General features: G+C 41.9%; 1 non-coding gene across 1 annotated transcript; it reads left to right on the plus strand.

The window, feature by feature from the left end:
- The first annotated feature begins 931 nt into the window (after positions 1 to 931).
- On the plus strand, positions 932 to 1,007 carry TRNAA-CGC (transfer RNA alanine (anticodon CGC)). Its single transcript has one exon. It is a non-coding gene; the product is annotated as a tRNA-Ala (tRNA).
- The last annotated feature ends 20,962 nt before the right edge of the window (positions 1,008 to 21,969 follow it).

Raw genomic sequence — 21,969 nt, forward strand, 5'->3', positions numbered from 1 at the left:
TGACAACACCAGAAGACTTTTCTTTGCTCTTTAAATTCAGGTGCATAATCACTATTTCTAATTCTTTAGCACAAAGTGAACCCTTTCCTAACATGCACTTTCTCTTGTGCCGTGGCAGCAGTCCAGACTGAGAGACCTCCTAAGCCTTGGACATCAGAATTTATCTGAGCATTGGTCACCACATACAAGCTGGGTTCTTTTGTTCACAGAACACCACCCAGGGTCTTTGTTTCATAACTTCTATATTTTCTCAGTTTTACATCTGTGAACATGCATTGCTGGAAAATCGAGACTTATGTCTGAGCTCTGCCTTCTGAGAAACTGATATACTGAACTTTTCCTCAATAAGTTATAACTAACACCAAAGATATTGCACTACCAAATTCAGTGCTTGTTTAATTTATGATTATTTTATTAATGTATTTATATTTTTTTCTTTCTATGCCATGGTAGTGTAGTATTCATAAAGACAGAAAGTGAGTCTGACTCATTCACTATAGGCAACCAATGTCGAGCACAGTGCTCGACACATAATAGAAATACAATAAATGTTTCTGAATGAATGAATATATAGTCATTTGCATACATACACAGATATCCAAAAATAGCAGACACTGTGGACACAAGAGATATGCTCATGTGCAACATCTATGCACACAGATGTACACACACCCGATGTACCTGAGTATATACACATAGAGAAATAAAATAGGTAAACAAAGAATATGGAAAGAAAATGTCCTAATATTAACTGTAGTTATATCTGTATGAAAATATGTTGTGGTTGTTTTTCAGATCATTTTTTCGTGCACTACTGCAATAAGAATACATTTTATATAATGAAAAAGTCTGTTAAAATTCAACATACTTGTCAAATCAAAGCACATCCTATTTTACAATACACGAAGTAGAAACATGTAAAAGAAGTTAAGCCCTGGCTGCTTGGCTTAGTGGTAGAGCATCGGCCTCGCATGCAGAAGTCCCGGGTTTGATTCCTGGCCAGGGCACACAGGAGAAGCACCCATCTGCTTCTCCACCCCTCCCCCTCTCCTTCCTCTCTGTCTCTCTCTTCCCCTCCCACAGCCAAGGCACCATTGGAGCAAAGATGGCCTGGGCACTAGGGATGGCTCCTTGCCTTCTTCCCGAGGCGCTAGAGTGGCTCTGGTTCACAAGAGGGTGACAAACCAGGGGTGCAGAGCATCGACCCTTGGTGGGCAGAGCATCAACCTTGGTGGGCGTACCAAGTAGATCTCGGTTGGGCGCATGTGGGAGTCTGTCTGACTGTCTCTCCCTGTTTCTAGCCTTCAGAAAAATACAAAAAAAAGAAGTTAAAGAGAAGATAAAAGCATAGAAATGGAAGTCATTGAGTGCAGAGACATGAGTTCTTAGCACAGTGCCTGGTATATGATGGGCACTTTCAAAGGCTTTATGAAATTATGGCTGGAAGGAAAGAGAAAAACAAGATGAACTGAGAGATTTTCAGAAAACAAACCACTAAGGATATATAAAATCTTTACAGAAAAGGCAAATTGGAATCAAAGGTTATAGTCAATGTTCTCTACCAAACTATGCCTTTGGAACTGTACTGAGGCGTGATTTTCAAAATGAACACGAGGTGACAGCAGAGAAGCACATGTAACAGAGAACATTATTGTATGTGCTATAGAGCAAGTTCCAGCCAACTTCAGAGGATTGAAATGATACCAAGTATATCTCTTGCTTTCACTGCAATTAACGTTGAAAGAAGTAGCAAGCACTAACTAGAAATTTTTTATATTTACAAGTTTTAAAAGTTTCTTTTAGATAGACTTGGATTCAACATTGATAGATAACGCACAACTGCCAACTGATGTATTTTTCTAGGTGAACTGATCTGAGCTATTATTCCCAAGGTGCACACGAGGTGGTAGCAGGGAAGCACACTTGGAAAACATTTACCACAGATAATCCTGTATGTTCTTTCAAGCAAGTTTCAACTACCCCTAACCTTAGAAATGATATAAAGCATGTTTCTTGTTGTCATTACACTTAATATAGTAAACAGTAATAGAAAATAACTAAAAATCACTTTTTTGAAGGTATGGAAATTCACTCCTAGATAACATCCCCCTCAAAATCATCATTCAAGTTGTAAAACACTTTAAATTAATGGAAATATAAACTACAAAAGGAAACCTATGGAAAAAGGTAGTGATTAATATATTTTAGGGCAAGAAAACATTAAAATACTCAGCCTTTCCACCCATATTAAGAACCAGGATACTAAATAAATCCAGAGATAGTAAAAGAAAAAAATATTCACAGCCTGAGCAGGCGATGGCCAGAGGTTAGAGCATTCGACTGGAATGCGGGGAACCCAGGTTTGAGATCAAAGGCGACAGCTTGACCAGTGGGCTCATATGATTTGAGCAAAGCTCACCAGCTTAAGCCCATGGTCACTGGCTCAAGCAATCGGTCACTCGATCACTTGTAGCCCCCTGGTCAAGTCACATATGAGACAGGAGTCAATGAACATGTAAGGGGTCACAACAAAAAACTGATGATTGATCTGTGACCTGGCACATAATAAAAATTCTCTCCATTTTTGTCTGTCTTTCCCTATCTATTATTCTATCTGACTCTCTCTTCTGTCTCTGAAAAGAAAAAAGGAAAAAAATGTTCACAGAGTCAATTGGAGGGTGTATACCATATTTATCCATGTATAAGACTCATCCTTTTTGAAAAATGTTGGGTTAGAAAACTGCGTGCATATTATACATTGGTTGTAGTATTTTTTACTTGCATTTCCTATTTATTCGTACTTGTTATCATTTTCTCAAAATTTGGGCCCCAATATTAAGGAGCGTCTTATACAGGGAGGCTTCTTATACATGGGAAAATATGGGACTTTAAGACCTTACCGTTTATTTCCTCTTGGGGTGAGATTTTGAAAAACATAATTCAATCTTCTATGTAATTTAAGCTGCAAAAACAACAACAAAAAAGCCATTGTCATTTTTTAAATTTATTTATTCATGTTAGATGCAGGATAAAGGGGGGAAAATACAGACAAACAGTCCGTAACATCAATTTGTTTCTGTATGTGCCTTGACCCAGGAGCAAACCTATGACATTAGCATATGGGTGAGATGCTTTCACTACTGAGCTCTCTGGTGAGAGCAAGCCATTGTCTTTTGGGGAAAATATTTTCTAGAAAAAACCAGAGGTAATTAAAAATAAAATGGGACTCTTCAACCAAGGAACACTGAAGAAGCCACACCGAGACTGGTAGGAAAAGCGGAAACGCTGAGAGGGCTGCACAGCTCCTCGGAGCGAACGGCAGCAGGGAGAGACTTGCGTGGCAGGAAGTGAGTTTAGCAGAGGGGAAAGGGTCCTGAGCCCTAGGAACAAAGCCCCAGCCTGCAGCCCCAGAGCCCAGAAGAGGTGTAAGGACAGTATTTCGCTGTAAACAAGTCAGGATACTGTTTGTGAGAGAGTCTGATTTCTCAGATCCAGGATCCTTCTTAAAGGGGCCGCACAGAACATCTCTCTCAAAAACAATCACCTGGGGCTCCTGGGGATGGGGGGGGGGGGAAGAGGAGAGGACCACAGTAACAGGAAGAGAGTGTAATCTAGGAGGCATAGGGAGAAACATTTTGGGAGATAGCCACCCTAACCCCTGGGAAGAGTCACTCCCCAAAGCTGAAGTGAATATTTCCCCCGGAAACAGCAATACCAGCAAAGGGAAGCAGGAGAGCAGCCAAACAAGCTCCCCCGCAGCATTCAGAGCAGAGCCGCATAGAAGGAGGGAGCTTTCCGGTCTACAGTAGTGAGTCTTAGGGTCCGAGCTGCAACGCCCCACCCACGCGGCTGAGGGTGCACCGGAGAGCGGACAGCAGCAGGAGACAAAAGCCTGGTTCTGCTGGCAGGGGCAGAAGCCGGCTGGCCACCACTGGGTTCAGGTGTGAGCTCAATCTTGCCCGGCTGGGGAGAAGGGGGTGTGCAAAAGCGGTCAAGCTCAGCTGCCAGAAGCCTGTAATCCAGTCTCCGGGAGAAGGGCGGAACCCTGAAAAGGGTGGAGACCAGCCCCGGAGCAAGGGCAGAGGAGCACAGCCTTGCCCCGCCCGTACAACCCAGGCTTGCAGTCTGACTTGGTAGCCAGCTCTTCCTGCGGGAGTGGAGCCAAAAGCCCAGAAGAGGCGGAGTTCCGCTACGGAGCTGAGCTTGGGCACGCAGCCCTGCCCAGCGGTAGAGCCAAGGCTAGCAGCTGTTCCTTGAGTGAGATCCTCCTGCAAGGGCAGGGCGAAAGCTCGGAAACAGGCGGAGACCCGCAGCTGAGCAAAGGTGCTTGCCAGTGCCCTCAGGACCGAGCATAATGTCACACATGGGGGCGGGGCAAAAGCCAAGGCCACCAACCCTTGTGCACCCGAGCACGTGATCACAGCCACTCCCGTGAAGAGAAAATGTGAAGGCAGAGAAATACAACACAAATAAACCAAGAGAAATCCCCAGAAAAGGACCTAAGTGAATCAGATATAACCAAATTACCAGATGCAGAGTTTAAAATAACGATTGTTAGGATGCTCAAAGATATTAGAACAACCATTGATGGCCATTACGAAAACCTAAATAAAGAGATAACAAATATAAAAAAGGACATTGAAATAATAAAAAAGAATCAGTCAGAAATGACAAATACAATATCTGAAATAAAGAATACAATGGAAGGAATTAAAAGCAGGATGGATGAAGCAGAGAATCGAATCAGTGAGTTAGAGGACACAATAAATAAAGGCACGGAAGCAGAGCAGAAAAAAGAAAAGAGACTCAAAAAGTATGAGGAAACTCTAAGAGAGCTCTGTGACAACATGAAGAGAAATAACATCCACATCATAGGGGTTCCTGAAGAAGAAGAGAAAGAACAAGGGATAGAGACTTTGTTCAAACATATTATAGCGGAAAACTTCCCCCAATTAAGGCAGGAAAACATTTCACATGTTCAGGAAGCACAGAGAACTCCATTAAGGAGAAACCAAAAAAAACCAACACCAAGACACATCATAATTAGGCCTGACCTGTGGTGGCGCAGTGGGATAAAGCGTCGACCTGGAACACTGAGGTCGCCGGTTTGAAACCTTGGGCTTGCCTGGTCAAGGCATATATGGGAGTTGATGCTTCCTGCTCCTCCCCCTTCTCTCTCTCTCTGTCTCTCTCTCTCACTCCTCTCTCTCTAAAAAAATCAATAAATAAAATATTTAAATAAAAAAAAACAAATTAAAGACACATCATAATTAAATTACCAAAACTAAATGATAAAGAGAAAATATTAAAAGCTGCTAGAGAAAAAAAGGCTATCACCTACAAAGGAGCCCCCATAAGGATGACTTCTGACTTCTCAACAGAAACACTTGATGCCAGAAGGTAATGGCAAGAAATATTCAAAGTAATGCAGAACAAGAATCTACAACCAAAACTACTTTATCCAGCAAGGCTATCATTTAAAATTTAAGGAGAAATAAAAAGCTTTACAGACAAAAAAAAAAACCTCAAGGATTTCACTGCATCCAAACCAAGGCTGCAAGAAATGCTAAGGGACCTGGTGTAAACAGATCAAAGGAAAAAAAGAATATAGCAAAAGAGAAAAACAGTTTTAAAGAAAAAAAATGGCAATAAACAATTACATATCAGTAATAACCTTAAATGCTAATGGATTAAATGATCCAATCAAGAGACATAGGGTAGCTGCGTGGATAAAAAAACAGGACCCATACATATGCTGTCTACAAGAGACACACCTTAAATCAAAAGATGTACACAGACTGAAGAAAAAAGGATGGAAAAAAATATTTCACGCAAATGGAAATGAAAAAAAAGCTAGGGTAGCAATACTTATATAGACAAAATGGACTTTAAAACAAAGACCATAGTTAGAGATAAAGAAGGTCACTACATAATGATAAAGGGAACAATCCAAAAGGAAGATATAACCATTATAAATATCTACGCACCTAATATAGGAGCACCTAAATATATAAAGCAGACTTTGATGGACTTAAAGGGCGAGATCAACAGCAATACTATAATAGTAGGGGATTTCAATACCCCATTAACATCATTAGATAGATCCTCAAGAAAGAAAATTAACAAAGAAACAGCAGACTTAAAGGACATATTAGATCAACTCGATTTAATAGATATCTTCAGAACCTTTCACTCTAAAACAGCAGAATATACATTCTTTTCAAGGACTCATGGTACATTCTCTAGAATAGACCACATGTTAGGGCACAAAAGCGGGCTCAACAAATTTAAGAAGATTGAAATCATATTGAGCACTTTCTCTGATCACAATGGCATTAAACTAGAAATCAACCACAATAGAAAAATTGAAAAACACTCAAACACTTGGAAACTAAATAGCACGTTATTAAACAATGAATGGGTTAACATTGAGATCAAAGAAGAAATTTAAAAATTCCTAGAAACAAATGATAATGAGCATACTTCAACTCAAAATTTATGGGACACAGCAAAAGCAGTCCTGAGAGGGAAGTTTATAGCATTACAGGCATACCTCAAGAAGCTAGAAAAAGCTCAAATAAACAACTTAACCCTGCATCTAAAAGAATTAGAAAAAGAACAGCAAGTAAAGCCCAGAGCTAGTATAAGGAAGGAAATAATAAAGATCAGAGCAGAAATAAATGACATAGAGGCTAAAGAAACAATACAGAGGATCAATGAAACCAGGAGCTGGTTCTTTGAAAAAGTAAACAAGATCGACGAACCTTTAACGAGACTCACCAAGAAAAAAAGACAGAGGACTCAAATAAATAAAATTAGAAATGAGAATGGAGAAATAACAACTGACACAACAGAAATACAAAATATTGTAAGAAAATACTATGAAGAACTGTACGCCGAAAAACTAGACAACCTAGATGAAATGGACAAATTCCTTGAATCATATAATCTTCCAAAAATCAATCTGAAAGAATCAGAAAACCTAAACAGACCAATTACAACAAATGAGATTGAAACAGCTATCAAAAAACTCCCAAAAAAGAAAAGTCCTGGGCCTGATGGCTTCACAAGTGAATTCTACCAAATATTCAAAGAAGAACTAACTCCTATCCTTCTCAAGCTATTTCAAAAAATTCAAGAGGAAGGAAGACTTCCAAACTCCTTTTATGAGGCAAGCATAATTCTGATTCCAAAACCAGGCAAAGACAACACAAAAAAAGAAAATTATAGGACAATATCCATGATGAACTTAGATGCAAAAATCTTCAACAAAATATTAGCAAACCGGATCCAGCAATATATGGAAAAAATCATACACCATGATCAAGTAGGATTTATTCTTGGGAAGCAAGGCTGATACAATATTCGCAAATCAATCAATGTGATTCATCACATAAACAAAAGAAAGGAGAAAAACCACATGATAATTTTAATAGATGCAGAAAAAGCATTTGATAAAGTCCAGCACCCATTCATGATCAAAACTCTCAGCAAAGTGGGAATACAGGGAACATACCTCAACATGATAAAGGCCATCTATGACAAACCCACAGCCAACATCATACTCAATGGGCAAAAATTAAAAGCAATCCCCTTAACATCAGGAACAAGGCAGGGGTGCCCCCCTTTCACCACTCTTATTCAACATAGTTCTGGAAGTCCTAGCCACAGCAATCAGACAAGAAAAAGAAATAAAAGTCATCCAAATTGGAAAAGAAAAAGTAAAACTATCATTATTTGCAGATTACATGATATTGTATATAGAAAACCCTAAATTCTCAGTCAAAAAACTACTAGACCTGATAAATGAATTTGGCAAGGTGGCAGGATATAAAATCAATACTCAGAAATCAGAGGCATTTTTATACACTAATAATGAACTATCAGAAAGTGAAATCAAGGAATCAATCCCCTTTACCATTGCAACCAAAAAAAATAAAGTACCTAGGAATAAATCTAACCAAGGAGATTAAAGACTTGTACTCGGAAAATTATAAAACATTGATAAAAGAAATCAGGGAAGATACGAATAAGTGGAGGCATATACCGTGCTCATGGTTAGGAAGAATAAACATCATTAAAACATCTATATTACCCAAAGCAATTTATAAATTCAATGCAATACCGATTAAAATACCAATGACTTACTTACTTCAAAGACATAGAACACATATTTCAAAAATTTATATGGAACCAAAAAAGAACACGAATAGCCTCAGCAATCTTGAAAAGGAAGAAAAAAGCGGGAGGTATCACACTTCCAGATATCAAGTTATATTATAAAAACATTGTACTCAAAACAGCAAGGTACTGGCATAAGAACAGGCACATAGATCAATGGAACAGAACAAAGAACCCAGAAATAAACCCACAGCTCTATGGACAATTGATATTTGACAAAGGAGGTAAGACAATACAATGGAGTAAAGACAGCCTCTTTAACAAATGGTGTTGGGAAAACTGGACAGCTACCTGCAAAAAGTTGAAACTAGACCACCAACTTACACCACTCACAAAAATAAACTCAAAATGGATAAAAGACTTGAATGTAAGCCGTGAAACCATAAGCATCTTAGAAGAAAACATAGGCATAAGCTCTCTGACATCTCTCGCAGCAATATATTTGCTGATTTGTCTCCACAGGCAAGTGAAATAAAAGACAGGATAAACAAATGGGACTTTATCCAATTAAAAGGCTTCTGCACAGCTAAAGACAATAAGAACAGAATAAAAAGACAAACTACACAATGGGAGAATATATTTGACATAGCGTCTGATAAGGGGTTAATAACCAAAATTTATAAAGAACTTGTAAAACTTAATACCAGGAAGACAAACAATCCAATCCAAAAATGGGCAAAAGAAATGAATAGACACTTCTCCAAAGAGGACATACAGATGGCCAACAGGCATATGAAAAAATGTTCAACATCACTAATGATTAGAGAAATGCAAATTAAAACCACAATGAGATATCACCTCACACCAGTCAGAATGGCACTCATCAATAAAACAACACAGAATAAGTGCTGGTGAGGATGTGGAGAAAAGGGAACCCTCCTGCACTGCTGGTGGGAATGCAGACTGGTGCAGCCACTGTGGAAAACAGTATGGAGATTCCTCAAGAAATTAAAAATCGAACTGCCTTTTGACCCAGCTATACCACTGTTAGGAATATACCCCAAGAACACCATAGCACTGTTTGAAAAGAAGAAATGCACCCCCATGTTTATGGCAGCATTGTTCACAATAGCAAAGATTTGGAAACAGCCCAAGTGTCCATCAGAGGATGAGTGGATTAAAAAGCTTTGGTATATATATACTATGGAATACTACTCAGCCATAAGAAATGATGACATAGGATCTTTTACAACAACATGGATGGGCCTAGATAACATTATACTGAGTGAAAGAAGTAAATCAGAAAAAACTAAGGACTATATGATTCCATACATAGGTGGGACATAAAGATGAGACTCAGAGACATGAACAACAGTGTTGGGGTTACAGGGTGGGGGAGGTGAAGGAGGGCGTTGGGGGAGGGTAGGGGCACAAAGATCATGGCTTTTCAGCATTTGCCATATTCTCCCCTTAATCTATAGACAGACAGCAAATATTTACATATGGTGTCCCCACTATAAAGACTGTTGTCTTAGGGACAAATGCTAATAAACTATTTCAGCAGTTCCTCCTTCTTCAAAGACTTATATGTCAACATAGAGCTCCATGTTTCATAGGACATACTCAAGCTCACTCCATGCTCCCTGGAGTTTTTTTGTAGTATTTTTTCTTATTTATTTATTTTTTATAAATTTTTCTTAATGTTAATGGGATGACATTAATAATTCAGGGTACATATATTCAAAGAAAACATGTCTAGGTTATCTTGTCATTAAATTATGTTGCATACCCCTCGCCTAGAGTCAGATTGTCCTCCATGACCCTCTATCTAGTTTTCTCTGTGCCCCTCCCCCTCCCCCTAAGTCTCTCCCTCCCTCCCTCCTGCACCCTCCCTCCCCCCACCCCTGGTAACCACCATACTCTTGTCCATGTCTCTTAGTCTCGTTTTTATGTTCCACCAATGTATGGAATCATGTAGTTCTTGTTTTTTTCTGATTTACTTATTTCACTCCGTATAATGTTATCAAGATCCCACCATTTTGCTGTAAATGATCTGATGTCATAATTTCTTATGGCTGAGTAGTATTCCATAGTGTATATGGGCCAACAGATATATGAAAAGATGCTCAGCTTCATTAGGTATTAGAGAAATGCAAATCAAAACTACAATGAGATACCACCTCACCCCTGTTAGATTAGCTATTATCAACAAGACGAGTAATAGCAAATGTTGGAGAGGCTGCGGAGAAAAGGGAACTCTCATCCACAGTTGGTGGGACTGTAAAGTAGTACAACCATTATGGAGGAAAGTATGGTGGTTCCTCAAAAAACTGCAATTAGAACTACCTTATGACCCAGCAATCCCTCTACTGGGTATATACCCCAAAACCTCAGAATCACTGATATGTAAAGACACATGTAGCCCCATGTTCATTGCAGTACTGTTCACAGTGGCCAAGACATGGAAACAACCAAAAGGCCCTTCAATAGAAGACTGGATAAAGAAGATGTGGCACGTATTTTTTCTTTTATTTATTTGTTTTTTGTATTTTTCTGAGGATGGAAATGGGGAGGCAGTCAGACAGACTCCAGTATGCGCCTGACTGGGATCCACCTGGCATGCCTACCAGGGGGGAATGCTCTGCCCATCTGGGGTGTTGCTCTCTTACAACTGGAGCCATTCTAGCGACTGGGGCAGAGGCCATGGGGCCATCCTTAGTGCCCGGGGTGGCTTTACTCCGGTGGAGCTTTGGCTGTGGGCAGGAGGAGAGAGATGAAGAGGAAGGAGAGGGGGAGGGGTGGAGAGGTAGATGGGTGCTTCTCCTGTGTGCTCTGGCCAGGAATTGAACCCGGGAATCCTGCACACCAGGCCAATGACTCCGACGGGTCTACCATATCATGCTTTTTACTTAAAAAAAAAATTTTACATTTCTTTTGAATGCTGATGAACAGGAGACACCAAATCTTTTTCGCCTGCAAACTACTACCGTCTGTCTTAGATCTAGCTAATAACACTGTTTTGCCTTTTTCCAAATAGCTCCAGATACATGGAAAAGATTTATATAGGCAGATGGGGATCCTCAAACCCCTCAGCGAGATCTTCTTAGAATGGCTTTTAGGATACCTAGAGGCAGAAAAAGCCCAATAGAGATCAGGGGAACTATGAGCTTTTAGGATGCACCCTTAAAGGCTCCAACGCCCCAAAGGGGTCTCATAGGATGCCATCTGGATCCTGCTTCAATAGTGGAAAGGACGGTCATTGAGCTAAAGCCTGCCCTGGGATAACACTGTAAAGGTCCCTTGTCTCCCTTCCCAACTGAAGGCAAATTGGTCTTGACTCTGCAGCTAGAATCAATAGAGAAAAAAGCATTGGCCAAGTCTGCCACCAAGTGGTATGTCCCCAACTCATGGCTTAGCCAATCCATCATGTTACCTATCATGGGAACAGCAGCATGCAAAGGGGGAACAACTTTATTAAGTTCTCTGTAATCTACTGTCATTCTCCAGGTTCCGTCTGGTTTGCGCACAGGCCTTACTGGGGAGTTGTAAGGACTGTGTGCTGGCCTGATGATCTTCACCTTTTCTAGTTCAAGGATTGTCCCTGTGACTTCTTCATAACCACCTGGCAGGTGGTACTGCTTGGTGTTAGTCACACGCCGAGGGACGGGTAATTGCAAAGGGGAATGTGATGCGTGTCCCCGCAACACTGCCTTCACAACCCTGATCCGCAGCCAAAACTCCCGGCTGTAGTTTCCAACCATAGTCCTTGCAAGACATCTACCCCCAAAATATATTCAGAAATAGGAGATACATACACCTTATATGACTTAGGAGGCAGTCTTCCTATCTCCAATGGAATAGTTATTGGCTTCACTTGAACAGTTTGGCCCCCATAACCATCAATGGCCACTGGGGTCCCAGCAAACTGCTCTGGGTTCCCATTGAGGAGGGAACATTCTACATCTGTATCCACCAAGGTCAACACCCGTTGTACATTGGAAGGGGACCAGTGGATAGCCAGTTCCATGGGTGGCCTCTGGTCCTTGCTCATCCCTGTTAGACAGGTCCCTCAGCCCTTTTTCTATTCAAACTGGTACAATGGGTCTTGGGATTTCTCCTTTCCCTTGGCCGTCTCTATCATATAATCTTGTAGCCAAGCTGCCCGCTGTACCAAACGTTTTATTGGTAGCTGCTGGGGCCTTTCGTCTCAGTGGCTGGAACTTCTGTTCTGGCTTAAGCTGCCACCAAAGCTCCAAAAGAATGTTATTAGACTGGCCATCCAATTTCCACTTATCTGCTCCAGCTGCAATCAAGTCTATCCACATCTGTGTTCAGGTAACCTTTATAGGCCCGTTTCCCTTGTTAGTTGGGGGGAGGGGTAAAGCTAGTAGCCAGGGCCACCATCACAGCAGCCAGGCCCATGCAGGTTCGCATCGGATTCGAACAGTCGGTAAAGAAACAACGGAGCCAAAAACTGGTGGGCCATCATCTTTAATCCTAGCTTGCACCCAGCAGGCAAGTAAAAACACACACTGGGCTCCAAAACCCACTCACATTCAGTGCTCACAAAGCTACTGACTTATCCAGGTTTCCTAGAATCAAAGGTTTCTAGTTCACCAGACTTATTCACCTCTGTTCCCCATCTCCTTCCTTCTTCCTGCACAAACTCTGCACAAACTGGCTTCTCACTCAACACTCCGCCATCTTGGTTGCTTCTCCTGGCCTCTTCCATGAGGCCTTTCTCTGCTCTCCTCTCTAATGCTAATCTCAGGAACCAAGAGAGCAAGCTCCCGTTCTGTCCCCATTTTATAGTGTAGAAATCAAAACCTTTAATCCAATATACAAAATAGGGAAGTCTCTAATACAAAGTCACTTATCTGAGTCATGATGGGATTGTACCACCTCACATCAAAAAGAGTGGGAAAGGCTTAGTCCTAAAACAAAGCCCCAGGCTACAAGGATTCTGCCTGCCCACAACCCACCCCCAACACACATTAATATCACCTGTGTGACAGGTCTCTACATGGGCAGTGCCATCTTTAACAAAGTGAGCATAATATATTTTATCTGCCCAACAATCCACCCCTATGCTCACTTTACTACATACAATCTACCCCACCGGCATCCCTGTGCAAGGAAATTAGCACATTACACAAATTACAACAGCACAAATCATATAGTTTCAACAATTACAAAGGTACATTTCACGAGTCTATGAGCATTTTGCCAAAAGCGCAAAATGTCCTCGTCCTTCTTTCTAGCCATGGGAAAACCTTCCCGGGGCAGGGGAGTTCTTCCAGCAAAGCCGCCCCCACCCCCATCAGGGTATTTCACATTGTCCAAAATCCGTAGGTCCATTCAACAAAGGAGCCAATGCCCACTCCAGTCATAGTCCAGGAAATCAGTCCATGCACATGAGACCTCAGCCACGCCCCTCATCCCTGCCATCCTGGCAGCTCTTACACTGTCCCAAAGAGGAGCACATGGCAATGGCAGTCAGCATTTCCATCTCTGCTTCTGAGAGCATGTCCAGCCTTATGTCCCAAAATCGCAGACCTACCAGGGCCGTAGTAGGTGCTCCTTCCAGCTGGGCTCTCATCTTACGGAGACTGTGGATTGCAACTCCAGCCCGATTCTCCTCATCCTCCAAAGAGGAACTGAAAACACCAGCTCCCATTGCTGGTTCCGAGCCCCGGGCTGCCGCAGCCTTCTGCTCCGCAGACCTTGCAGCTCCGGACCCGATCTCAGCTTCAGCCTCAGCCTCAGCCCTGGCCTCCTGCCGCTGCTGGCTCTCCACAGTGTCCAGGGCAATCTGCAACTCACGAACCTGTGATTCCTTCTCCAGCAGCTGCTCCATTTCCAGGCGAATCTCGCAAACCTGGTTGGCCTCCTCCTCCAGCGCTTCCTCCAGCTTCAGGGTCAGCATCTGTTTCTCCCGCGTTTGCTCCAGCTCCTTCCACTGCTCGGTTTGCAGGTCCCAGGCAGCGTCTTCCACAGAGCTCTCAGTTTCCTTACACATGGCTGTAAAAGTCAGCCAGCCTATGATCCCCAAAAGGACAGCCATGGGGAACCATAACACTAGCCAGTGCTCTACTCCACCACTCAAAGGTGGTGGTGGCTCCATCCCAATCTGTATCGAATCCTGCCACAGACTACGCCAAATGTAAAGCCCCCAACACACATTAATATCACCTGTGTGACAGGTCTCTACGTGGGCAGCGCCATCTTTAACAAAATGAGCATAATATATTTTATCTGCCCAACAGGGGGCAACATAGGCAGCAGCCCTCACTGCTTTATGATCCTGAGCGGCCTCTAGCTCTCCCAAATCTGTTACCATCTGTGTAACTGCACTGATGGGCTGCCCCACATAGGGGCCCAAGATAGCCACAGTGACCCAAAAAGGGCTGATGGGGCACTAGCAAGGATAAATGCCCACCTTTTTGCCGTAAACATTTCCTGTCTGGCCCATGGGACCCAGGGTTGAAAACAGCATTTTTCATACCTAGTTCCCGAAGGACCTTTACTAACTCACTGTAGCACTGCCACTGACTCACTGCCCCTGGAAATTCTCCAGCATTCTGCCAGACCATACGAATGGCGGCCATCACCCATTCTAATAGGGTATGGTCTCCTGGGTTGCCATGGCAGTTCTCAAGACGTTGCCTCAAGGAGGAGTGTGTGGCAATAGCGGCAAATTTCTCCATCTCAGTTTCGGAGAGCATGATGCCATTCACCCCTATGTCCCATAATCGTAGTAACCAGGCTACCAGGGATTCAGTAGGTTTCTGCCTAATTTGTGCCCCCAAATCCATCAGCTCTGCCTGGGAATAGGGCCGGACCAAAGAGTGTTCCATTACCTGGGCAGGAGGCTGTGGCTGCCTCAGAGGGACTCTTCGCTGCTGGGTTTTTACCTCTTGGCGACCACTGGTCGGGCTCTCAGTGTGCGTATGGCAGCTTCAGCCTGAGCCTTCTTATCCTCAGAAGAGGAGCTGCAAGTGCCTGCTCCCGCTGACTCAAAGCCAATCCACCAGCACAGATGCTGCTGCTCCTTTGGTGACCATTTAGGCTCCTGTGGCTGCTGGCTTTTGGCCGAAAGCTGAGACTCCAGCTCTTGAATCCACAGTTGTTTCTCCAACAACTGCCAGTGCAAACGTTCAACTTCCAGGGAAAACTGCAACTCGGGAACCCGTAATTCCTTCTCCAGTGCTTGCTCCAATTCCAGCCTTTTCTGCTGTTTGATTTGCAATTCATACTGAAGCTTTTGACCTCGGGCAGCTTCTCACACAGAACTCCTGATTTCCTCTTGAGTAAAAAAATTGCAGCCCACGGTCCCTAAAAGGACAGCCATGGGGAGCCAGAACAGTCCTCTACCCTACCCTTCAAGGGTGGTGGCCCCATACCAATCTCTGAATCCTGCCACAAACTACACCAGTTGTATGGCCAGGGGCCGCCATCGTGGCCATTCACATGCTGGTTCCCATTGGATTCGGGCAGACAGTAAAGAAATGGTGGAGTCGGAGGATGGTGGGCCGTTCCGTTTATTGGTGTCTCACCAAGACAGGCAAGCCACAGGGAAGACAAGGGAAAAGCAGAAAACCTGCTTTTCTCATGGAGTGTGTTGGGCAGATAAAATATATTATGCTCACTCTGTTAAAGATGGTGCTGCCCACGTGGAAGCCATCGCCCAGGTGATATTAATGTGTGTTGGGGGCGGGCTGTAGGTAGGCAGGATCCTTGTAGCCTGGGCTTAGTTTTAGGACTAAGCCTTTCCCACCCTTTTTGATGTGGGGTGATGCAATCCCATCATGCCTCAGATAAGTGACTTGTATTAGAGACTTCCCTATTTTGTATATTGGATTAAAGCTTTTGATTTCTACACTATACAATGGGGGCAGACCAGGAGCTTGCTCTCTTGGTTCTTGGGATTATTAGCAGCAGAGAGGAGAGAGCAGGGAGAGGCCACGTGGAGGAGGCCAGGAGAAGCAGCCAAGATGGTGGAATGCTGAGGGAGAAGCCAGTTTGTGCAGAGTTTGTGCAGGAAGAAGGAAGGAGATGGGGAACAAAGGAAGTGGTAAACTAGAAACCTTTGATTCTAGAAAACTCAGATAAAGTCAGTAGCTTTGTGAGCCTTGAATGAGTGGGTTTTGGAGCCCAGTGTGTGTTTTTACTTGCCCGCTGGGTGCAAGCTAGGATTAAAGATGATGGCCCACCAGTTTTTGGCTCTGTTGTTTCTTTACCGACTGTTCGAATCCAGTGCAAACCTGCATAGGCCAGGCAGCTGTGATGGTGGCCCTGGCTACTGGCTTTACAGAGGGATCAGGGAGGCCCCTGCAATGGTGATAATAGGAACCGAGAGAGCAAGCCCCTGTTCTGTCCCCATTTTATAGTGTAGAAATCAAAACCTTTAACCTAATATACAAATAGGGAAGTCTCTGATACAAAGTCACTTATCTGAGGCATAATGGGAGTCCTCATAAGAGTGCACCACCCCACATCATGCAATCAGTAAAGGGTGTGGGCAAAAGCTTAGTTTTATTTTATTTATTTTTTTTGTATTTTTCTGAAGTTGGAAACAGGGAGGCAGTCAGACTCCCGCATGCGCCCGACCAGGATCCACCCGGCATCCCACCAGGGGGTGATGCTCTGCCCATCTGGGGCATCACTCTGTTGCGACTGGAGCCATTCTAGCACCTGAGGCAGAGGCAATAGAGCCACCCTCAGCACCTGGGGCCAACTTTGCTCCAATGGAGCCCTGGCTGTGGGAGGGGAAGAGAAAGACAGAGAGGAAGGAGAAGGGGAGGGGTGGAGAAGCAGTTGGGCACTTCTCCTGTGTGCCCTGGCTGGGAATTGAACCCGGGACTCCTGCATGCCAGGCTGATGCTCTACCACTGAGCCAACCATCCAGGGTCCAAAAGCTTAGTTTTAAAACTAAGCCTTAGGCTATAATAAATTTGCTACCTTACAGCCTGTCTCCCACACCCAAAGCGAGCAAACATGTATGTCATATTTAAAAACTTATTTGACCAATACAAGGCTTTTATAGAGCAGATCCAGAAGAAAAGCAAATAAATTATTTGATTGGCTACAGCTTAAATGGTTGCTTTATTTGGAAAAGCCTCCTTGCTGTTTATGATTAGCTGTTCTTAGTTTTCATTTTCTAAGATTCAAGTGCAGTGACCCTGGCTTAGGTTTCAGTTTGCTTACAGGGGCACCCAATGTATTACAGTCACGTTGGTGACTAATGGTCTCTTTGATACTTCTATAGAATGTAGTTAAATTGGGGGCTGGGAAGTACAGCTCTACTAATAGCAACAACCTTGAAATTTTACATACTGACTGAAGATTCAAATTTATATGAAAGTGTGATAGTTGCAACAAAGAAAATCATTGTTGTTGTTTTTTATTCAAATTGCAGTTACCTTTCATATGTAGGTACCTTAAACTTGTGCTTATTATATATTTGTATTGCAAGTACAATAAATCCTTATTTAATATTACACTGGGGAACAAAATTTTTGTTGCATCCACAGAAATACTTGTTCTTATCTAATTCTAGTGTGCTGATCTCAAATCTGACATTAGTTTTTCTCTGTAAGCTAGTTTTTTTGCAATTCAAGATTTTAGGTATTCATCCTATTGTAAAATTTTCAACATTTAGTTTAACATAATGAAGTAGAATGTCTTCTTGGGCATCATCTTTGTGAAATTATAATTTATATAATGCAGTAAATACACTAATATACTAAAAGATATGATTGCATCAGAATTTGTCTACAATTTTGAAATAGAACATATTAAAATACTTATTTTAATCATGAAATTTGTGCAAAACTTATTTAAAAACTATTCAGGCAAAAATTTGCATTTGTAGCTCTTGCGTTTGTGTACTTGTTGAGGTCAATCTCGTTTGATGCTCCAGCAGTAGTCTGCCATCATATTTATGTCCCATCGCCCTGATAACGCTCTTCCATAGTCTTCAGATCTTGATGAAAATGTTCTCCCTGATCATCACTAACAGCTCCAAGGTTTTTGGGAAACTTATCTAGGTGACCTTTCAGTAAGTCAATCTTATCGCTCATGTTACATCCAATGTCGTGGAAAGCCAACAGCATCCTTTGAACCAGAAGTTCATAGTTTTCTGCTTTTTTGTTGCCATGGAAGTTCTTTGTAACTGCCACAAAAGACTGCCATGCTGCCTTCTCCTCCTTATCATCTTCCTGGCAAATTCTTCATCATGTATGAGGGTTTGAATTTGAGGTCCATTGAATACACCTCCTTTTATCTTTTCAAAAGACAAGGCAGGAAAAGCAGAAATAATATGTTGAAAGCATTCACTTTCTCTATTCAAAGCCTGAACAAACTGTTTCATTAAGCCAAGTTTGATGTGAAGTGGTGAAAAATGATCCTGTCTCAATTAACTACAGGTTCATTCACAATATTTTGCATCCCTACTTCCAGAGCTTCAGATTTCGGCCACTACTTCTGTGTTGTGTTTCTACTGAGCTTGGCTGTCCCACAAACACAGAAAGCAAGGATACTTCGTGAAACCTCTCTGTTGTCCTAGCAGGAAACTTACCATTTTAAGATGCACACAAATGATCCAGTTATGCTCCTCATATTTCAGTAAGTCAAGGAAAACTTTTATGTCATTATAATCTTCTTGCAGATGACTTGAATAACCAATTGGAACTGCTGCATAAATATTACCATTGTGTAGAACACATTTTTAAATTTTTTTAAATTAATTTTAATGGGGTGACATCAATAAATCAGGGTACATATGTTCAAAGAAAACATGTCCAGGTTATCTTGTCATTCAATTATGTTGCATACCCATCACCCAAAGTCAGATTGTCCTCCATCACCTTCTATCTAGTTTTCTTTGTGCCCCTCTCCCTCCCCTTCCCTCTCCCTCCTTCTCCCCACACCTCCGTAACCACCACACTCGTGTCCATCTCTCTTAGTCTAATTTTTATGTCCCACCTATGTATGGAATAATGCAGTTCTTGGTTTTTTTCTGATTTACTTATTTCACTCCGTATAAAGTTATCAAGATCTCACCATTTTGTTGTAAATGATCCAATGTCATCATTTCTTATGGCTGAGTAGTATTCCATACTGTACATGTGCCACATCTTCCTTATCCAGTCATCTATTGAAGGGCTTTTTGGTTGTTTCCATGTTTTGGTCACTGTGAATAATGCTGCAATGAACATGGGTTGCATGTGTCTTTACGTATCAATGTTTCTGAGTTTTTGGGGTATATACCCAGTAGAGGGAGTTCTATTTTCAGTTTTTTTGAGGAACCACCATATTTTCTTCCATAATGGTTGTACTACTTTACATTCGCACCAACAGTGAATGAGGGTTCCTTTTTTTCCACAGCCTCTCCAACATTTGCTATTACCTGTCTTGTTAATAATAGCTAATCTCTAGCTCCTCTCTAAAAATAAATAAATAAAAAATTTAAATTTAAGAATCTCTGTCTCTCTCTCCTCTCTAAAAATAAATAAATAAAAAATTTAAATTTAAGAATCTCTGTCTCTCTCTCCTCTCTAAAAATAAATAAATAAAAAATTTAAATTTAAGAATCTCTGTCTCTCTCTCCTCTCTAAAAATAAATAAATAAAAAATTTAAATTTAAGAATCTCTGTCTCTCTCTCCTCTCTAAAAATAAATAAATAATAGCTAATCTAACAGGTGTGAGGTGGTATCTCATTGCAGTTTTGATTTTCATTTCTCTAATAACTAATGAAGATGTACATCTTTTCATATATCTGTTGGCCATTTGTATTTCTTCCTGGGAGAAGTGTCTGTTCATGTCCTCTTGCCAATTTTTAAATTTTTTATTTATTTATTCATTTTAGAGAGGAGAGGGAGAGACAGAGAGAGAGAGAGAGAGAGAGAGAGAGAGAGAGAGAGGAGTGACAGAGAGAGAGAAGGGGGAGGAGCTGGAAGCATCAACTCCCATATGTGCCTTGACCAGGCAAGCCCAGGGTTTCGAACCAGCGACCTCAGCATTTCCAGGTTGACGCTTTATCCACTGCGCCACCACAGGTCAGGCCTCTTCCCATTTTTAAATTAAATTGGTTGTTTGTTGTTGAGTTTTATGAGTTCTTTGTATATTTTGTATATTAGGCCCTTATCTGAGCTGTTGTTTGAAAATATCATTTCCCATTTAGTTGGCTGTCTGTTTATTTTGTTGTCAGTTCCTCTTGCTGAGCAAAAACTTCTTAGTCTGATGTAGTCCCATTCATTTATTTTTGCCTTCACTTCCCTTGCCTTTGGAGTCAAATTCATAAAATGCTCTTTAAAACCCAGGTCCATGAGTTTAGAACCTATGTCTTCTTCTATGTACTTTATTGTTTCAGGTCTATATTTAGGTCTTTGATCCATTTTGAATTAATTTTAGTACAAGGGGACAAACTGTAGTTGACTTTCATTCATTTGCATGCTTTCCAGTTTTTCCAGCACCATTTTTTGAAGAGGCTTTCTTGTCTCCATTGTGTGTTGTTAGCCCCTTTGTCATAAATTATTTGACCACCCTAGCCTCTGGTGGCATAGTGGATAAAGCATCGACCTGAAATGCTGAGGTCACCAGTTCAAAACCCTGGGCTTGCCTGGTCAAGGCAAATATAGAAGTTGATGCTTCCTGCTCCTTCCCGTTCTCTCTCTCTCTCTCTCCTCTCTAAAATGAATAAATAAATCTTTCAAAAAATTATTTGACCATATATATGTGGTGTTTTTTGTTTGTTTGTTTGTTTGTTTTTGTATTTTTCTGAAGCTGGAAACGGGAAGAGACAGACAGACTCCTGCATGCGCCCGACCGGGATCCACCCGGCACACCCACCAGGAGGCGACGCTCTGCCCACCAGGGGGCGATGCTTTGCCCATGGGGGGTGGGTCGCTATGATGCGACCAGAGCCACTCTAGCGCCTGAGGCAGAGGCCACAGAGCCATTCCCAGCGCCCGGGCCATCTTTGCTCCAATGGAGCCTTGGCTGCAGGAGGGGAAGAGAGAGACAGAGAGGAAGGAGAGGGGGAGGGGTGGAGAAGCAGATGGGTGCTTCTTCTGTGTGCCCTGGCCGGGAATCGAACCCGGGACTTCTGCACGCCAGGCCGACGCTCTACCACTGAGCCAACCAGCCAGGGCTATATGTGGTTTTATTTCTGGACTTTTTATTCTGTTCCATTGGTCTGAGTGTCTATTTTTCTGCCAATACTATTCTGTTTTGATTGTCATGGCTCTATAATATAGGTTGAAGTCAGGTATTATAATGCCCCCGGCTTCGTTCTTTTTGTTTAGGATTGCTTTGGCTATTCGGAGTTTTTTATAGTTCCATATAAATCTGATGATTTTTTGTTCCATTTCTTTAAAAAATGGCATTGGAATTTTTATGGGAATTGCATTAAATTTGTATATTGCTTTGGGTAATATGGCCATTTTGATTATTCTTCCTATCCAAGAATAAGGAATATTTTTCCATCTCATTGTATCTTTTTCAATTTCCCTTAAAAATGCTTTGAGGTTTCATTATATACGTCCTTTACATTCTTTGTTAAGTTTATTCCTAGATATTTTATTTTTTTTTGTTGCAATTGTGAAGGGGATTATTTTTTTGAGTTCATTCTCTAATGCTTCATTGTGGACTTTTGTATATTAATTTTGTATCCTGTGACCTTACTGTATTGGCTTATTGTTTCTAGTAATCTTTTTGTGGAGTCTTTGGGGCTTTCGATGTATAGGATCATATCATCTGCAAAAAGTGATACATTTACTTCTTCTTTTCTGATATGGATGACTTTTCTTTATCTTGTCTGATTGCTCTGGCTAGAACCTCTAGCA

The sequence above is a fragment of the Saccopteryx bilineata genome, chromosome 5, assembly GCF_036850765.1.
Source record: "Saccopteryx bilineata isolate mSacBil1 chromosome 5, mSacBil1_pri_phased_curated, whole genome shotgun sequence".
Taxonomy (NCBI): Eukaryota; Metazoa; Chordata; class Mammalia; order Chiroptera; family Emballonuridae; genus Saccopteryx; species Saccopteryx bilineata.